Raw genomic sequence first — 5,554 nt, 5'->3', positions numbered from 1 at the left:
TGCTTGGTGCCAGCATGGGCCTGGTCCCTCTGTAGCCCTCTCTGCCAGGGCATGAGCTGGCAAGAGACCCACCCCACTCCGCGCCAGCTCCCTGGGCTGTGGGAGAGAAATGTCCTGCTCAGGCAGCCCCTCCCATCTCCACTGCGGAGGGCTGTGCCCTTGAGCTGCAGCCCCAGGCTGTGCCTACTTGGTGTTTGGGACCCACAGTGTTATCCCCCTTCCTCTCTGCCATATAACACCAGGAAACAGGTAAGAAGTTCACCCTGAGCCCCAGGACCAGAGAGGTTCATGTTTTCTCCTGACGGTGCTCAGCTTCAGCCCGGGCAGAAGGGCAGGCCCTGGAGAGACAGGTCTGGGTAAGACGGAGCTGGGTAACAGCTTTGCGTGGGGTTTGGGGGAGGTGGTGGTGAGAGGGGGAAAAGGAGGAAGCAGAAAAGAGCAGATTTGTGTCATTGGCCTTCTAAGCACAGAGTTGGTGCCTGTGAATGAGGGTCAATGAATAAACAAGAAACCAGCCCTTCCCACTCAGCTAAGAGACATTTATTTAGTTGCTGGTGTGATTCTGGATGAGCTCCAGAGACGATGGTCTGGTTCTTGCAGTTAGAGGCTTTTCATGGTTTTCTTTATCCAGGGCAGGAAACTCGAGACCTTGGTGTAGGCCACTGGAGGCGTCCTGTCACTTCGTCCATAGGAGACAATGCCCTGGATCACGTTCTTACACACGAGAGGACCCCCAGAGTCCCCCTGTGGACAGAGAGGGGGAAGGACTGATCTAGTTTTCCTCCTGGTCCTGCCCTCCCTGCCATCCCAAACCCCCTCTCAGAGAAGACTGCCTGCATGGCCTCCATGTGGGAGATCAGAAGGCAGGGCAGGCCCCTGTGGGCCCCTCAGCTGCCCAGTCCTGACCCTGGACATTGTCAGTGCTTTTCTTCACTCAGGTGGCAGCTCCCTCTCCTCCCCCATGTCCCTGATCCTTTCCACAAGAAGGTGCCGTGGGACTGTGCTTCAGTCTACTGTTTAAGGACATGGAACCAGGCAGGTGTGGCCGACACTCAGCATGGAAGGCGAGTCCATCATCCAAGGTTGGTGCCAGCACTGAGGAGCCACCTGGTTTTAACCGCTGCACAGCAGAGAGCACTTTTCTACACCTGTGCCTGGGTGGGGCTGAGTGTTGCACATTCATCTTCTTGGGGGGAACGTCATGTGTGGATCCATCATAGGCCCCTAGGGACCTCGCAGAAGCCCTGCGACTCCCCACTCTGGCTGCTCCCCCTTTCTGTTCCCAGGAGAAAGATCAGAGTCTAGAGGGTGAAGGAGACCCCACTTCTTGGGTCTCCAGGTCCCAATCTTCCCCAAACACCCCTCTCCTCATAACTGAACTAGGCAGAAGCTCAGTCTCACCTTAAAGGAAGACTTCTTTTTCTTCAGGTCCCCTACACAAATCTGGGTAGCCCTGCTGTAAATGCCAGGGTAGCGGGATTCGCTCTCCCAGTCCTCCTGCAAGGTCAGCTCCACCTCCTGCAGAGTGTTGAGCTGGGGCCCTTCGGGGCGCTTTTCCCCCAGCCGGCCACACTGCACACCTGCCCAAGCCTCACCTGGGCCTTGCTCCAGGGCAGGCTGTGGGGCCTCACAGCTGCAGTCTGCTTGGCCTTTCTCACCAGCTGATGGGAAGAGGCAAGAAAGACCAGCTCAGCCAATGTCCTCCTGGGCCTGGACACTGCGGTGGGGCTGCATGGTCTTCCCTCTCCCCTGAGCCACTGGGGACTAGTCAGGCAGCCAGGATGGGAAGGAGGGAAGGGACAGGTCACAGTGGGAGGGGAAATAATCTGCACCCAGGAGAGCAAGAACAGTAGGGAGGTTTCCTTATCTTTAGTAACACGATGTCGTTGTAGATGTTGTTAGGACTGTAGTCTGGGTGGGGGATGGCTCTTCTCACAGGGATGACCTGCTGGGTCCTCTCCTGTGCCTGGATGTTGTGGGCCCCCAGGGGGACACTGATTGAGCTGCATAGAAAGCAGAGTGGGAGTGTGTGGGGCGTGGAGTCACATGAGATCCAGCCCAAGAGCCGTGAAGGGCAGGTGACAGCTGGAGCAGGTCAGGGCTGCAGCTAGAGGAAATGGATCAACAGGAAGAATGGAGGAAGAGTGTCTCTGTGCCCTGTGCTTCTCAATGACACTGAGTGGGACTTCTGGAAGCTTTTTCTTGGCCTTAGACAATATTGTGAAAATACTCTGAGTTTGCATTTTGACCCTCATGCAGGCTTTCATCATCTATAGCTGCTTTATCTGGCCACTGTGGTCTGTCTTCTCAACGGGGCACTAGCTCTTACCTCTGACCTCTAAACTCAAAGCTTACCAGTCCTATTTCTCACTTTCCATAGCACAGTCATGCTCTCAGATGGCTCCTCTGATGAGCACTTGTAGCCTTGAGTTACCAGGAGCCGGGGGAGCTCCCCTGGGCTGCAGCCCCTGAGTAGAGGACAGGGGTCCCTGTAGGGGTCTCAGGAGGTGTCAGGGTCTGTGGTCCTTCACCTTCCCCAGCAGTGAGCAGCCGTCAGGACAAAGTCCTTTCGGATGAGGACACTGTCACACACCTTCTTTCTCTGCTTCCCAAGAGACCGAACCAAGGCCACATAGGGGCAGGAGGGGGGCTTGGCCTCGTGTCCCCCGATGATCTCCCCTGATGGACAAGTCTGATCTGCTTGTGTGCACTCAATAAGTCCACCAGGCATGTGTCGGCTGGATGGCTCAGGACCGCTGGGCGTCTGGGAGCCCAGGATGGTCTGGAGTTGGGAGGAGCTGGGGAGGAGACTCAACTCCCTCCTCTGGAAAAGGGAAGCAGAGCAGGCTTGGTCTGTGAATCTGTCCTCCACAGATGATTGGAAGGAGCCTATCTGTCTTAGAGACAGCGAAGTCCTAGAGGCTCCTGAGAATTCCTCCCCTAACTTTACTTTTTTTCCTGTGCATTTCTAAGTCCCCATCTAAGGATAGTGCTGCTTTCCGGTGGCCAGGACTTCAGTTAGGGATCTAGATGTTGTCATAGCCTGTTTTCTAGGGCCTGACATGTAGTGAGTGCCCAAGAAGTGTCTGTTGGCTGCATGAAGGAATGGCCCCCGATGGGCCTCTGGATGAGGGTTGGTAGGGCCAGTGTGGGTGGGATTCTGGAAAGCAGAGAAGTAGCTGTCTGCCAAACAGTGGCTCTATCCTTGAAAGAGGGGAGCTGCTAAAGGCCTGGGAAGAAAAGCAGAGTTGGAGAAGGGACAGGGGGACCTTGGGACTGAGCACGGCACCAGCAGTCCTCTGGGGACTGTGATCCCACCAGCTCTCGGGTCTGCTGAGCTCTGGGCTTCTCTCTGGAGCGGACCCTGAGGGGAGCATCTGTCTCATCCCAGACAGGGAAGCCAGACTCATTCAGCCTTCTGCAGGGGAATTTATTTATTTTCTCTTTTCCAGTTTTCCTCCTTCTGCCATTCACTTATAGTTAAATTTCACTTTCCAGATGGCAGACGTAGGGCCTGGGGAGAGAACAGCATCCACTGGCTCTTTTTGAGAACAGCCTTCTGCCCTGCCATTCCTGCTGGTAGCTTATCCAGCATCATACTCGGGGGTCTGAAGTGGGAACAGAGCTGGATCAGAACGTTGCTGCTGGATAGATAGGTCAGGGATGTGCAGAACGGGTGGGAGATCAGTGCACTCTGTGGGAATGGATGGGGCTTCTGAGCATGCAGATGATCACTCACCTGCCTCTGCCCTGGGGGGCGTTAAAAAGGCCAGCAGGAGCAGGAGAGGCTGCATCTTTCCAGGAAGGCTGCCCAGAGCTTCCTCCTCTGGAGGAGGAGGAGCTCCCAGAGGAGCTCCTCTGGAGCTGCTGGTGCTTCCTCCTTGCTCTCTTATAGCCCCCAGGAGAGGAAGGAGGTGCAGGTGGGCTCAGCGACCTCAAGTCCCCCTGGGGTTGTGTGGTGCTTCATCATAGATTGCTTTCTAGGAAAGCTTCCCCTCCCCCACTCCCTCTGCCATGTGACGTCCTCTGGGTGGTTGTGTGAGAACCGTGTGGTGACCACATCAGTGCCCACAGAGGATGACTCAGTGCAGACCACTTATTCTCGCCCAGAGCAGGAATCCAAGGGTAGAAGGTGGAGACTGTGGGCTGTGATATCGACCAGTAGAGGTGTTGGAGCCCCTGAAACCTGAGTCCCCAGTGATAGAAGCACCTATGCCTCATTTCCATATTGCTGAGTCCCTCAGGATAATTTCTTTAGCAGACGTGTGTTTGGGCCCTTCTCTGTGCTATGACCGATCATATTGGATGTTTGTCTCCTTCCTGTAGAGAGCTGACTGTCTGGTGGAGGAGACAGAAACATCAGTGACCAGAGCGCAGTATAGGAAGCTGTAGTAGAGGGAGGCACAAGATGGGAACAGAGCATGGCCAACATCTACCCAATCCATATAGCAACCCATTCATCATCAAGCTTCCTTCCTAGGGGATTTTTAACATCTTATTTTAAATTACAAACCCTCAGAGTGATGGAGTCCATCTCTCTTGTCAATATTTTTAACAAAAGTCTTGCACCTGACATTTATTGGCCTAAATTAATAAATCACTATGACCCTAGGAATTGAATCTGCTGATTGACTTAAGCCTAGGTCATTCCTACTTTGGGTGGGCTGGAGTTGGTCCCACCCAAACCCTGGGAACTAAGACTGGGACAGGGCTAGTTTCCCAAAGGAAGTTTAGATGACTCAATTCACAGGGTAACAAGTGAAGTGGGAAATGATGCTGGGCAACCAATGACCAGTAATTGTCCTTTCAGTGTTCTCTGTCCTCTGTCCAGAGATCTACATTTCTGATAGAGCTGGCCTGACACATAATAGACTCACATTTGCTAAACAAGCTCTGCTGATGATCTCACTACAATGGAAGTGAAGTCCCTTTGTTTCTAAAGAGCCCAAGCCCAATCCTGTTCAAAGAACAACTAAATATCTCTGAGTGGTTAGAGTCTGCTGACTTAAGTTTCCATCTTACATTTTCTGTACTTTACAATTTTTCTATGAGGAATATTCTGTATCAAAATACATAATTCCAGTGTAAATATCCTCCTTATCCAACCAAGTACATTTATCAAATCTCTACTTTTTTTTTTTTTTTGTGAGGAAGATTGGCCCTGTGCTAACATCCATTGCCAAGCTTCCTCTTTTTGCTTGAGGAAGATGGTCCTCGGCCTAACATCTGTTCCCATCTTCCTCCACTTTGTATATGGGATGCCACCACAGCATGGCTTGATGAGCAGTGCGTAAGTCCGCCCCCAGGATTTGAACCTGTGAACCCGGGGCCACTGAAGTGGAGCGCATGAACTTAACCACTCTGCCACTGGGCTGGCCCCAAACCTCTGCTTTTTGAAACTTAGATTGCCCTGTAGTAGACATTTAAAAAATAAAATTACTTCTCTGATTACAGTGGTAATATATGTTCACTAAGAAAATTTGGAGAATAGAAAGGAACAACGCCACCCATTTGCCTCTATCCCTCAGACAGCCTGTTACTGTTACCGCACAAA

At 52.6% G+C, this 5,554-nt stretch overlaps 1 pseudogene; it reads right to left on the bottom strand.

Annotated features, from left to right (window-relative positions):
* Positions 1-600: 600 nt before the first annotated feature.
* Positions 601-3,794, bottom strand: LOC131405298 (granzyme H-like; annotated as a pseudogene).
* Positions 3,795-5,554: the final 1,760 nt, after the last annotated feature.

This window comes from Diceros bicornis, chromosome 5, assembly GCF_020826845.1.
Source record: "Diceros bicornis minor isolate mBicDic1 chromosome 5, mDicBic1.mat.cur, whole genome shotgun sequence".
In the NCBI taxonomy this organism is placed as follows: domain Eukaryota; kingdom Metazoa; phylum Chordata; class Mammalia; order Perissodactyla; family Rhinocerotidae; genus Diceros; species Diceros bicornis.
Note: the sequence above shows the minus strand (reverse complement) of the source record. Positions and strands in the feature narration are given on the sequence as shown.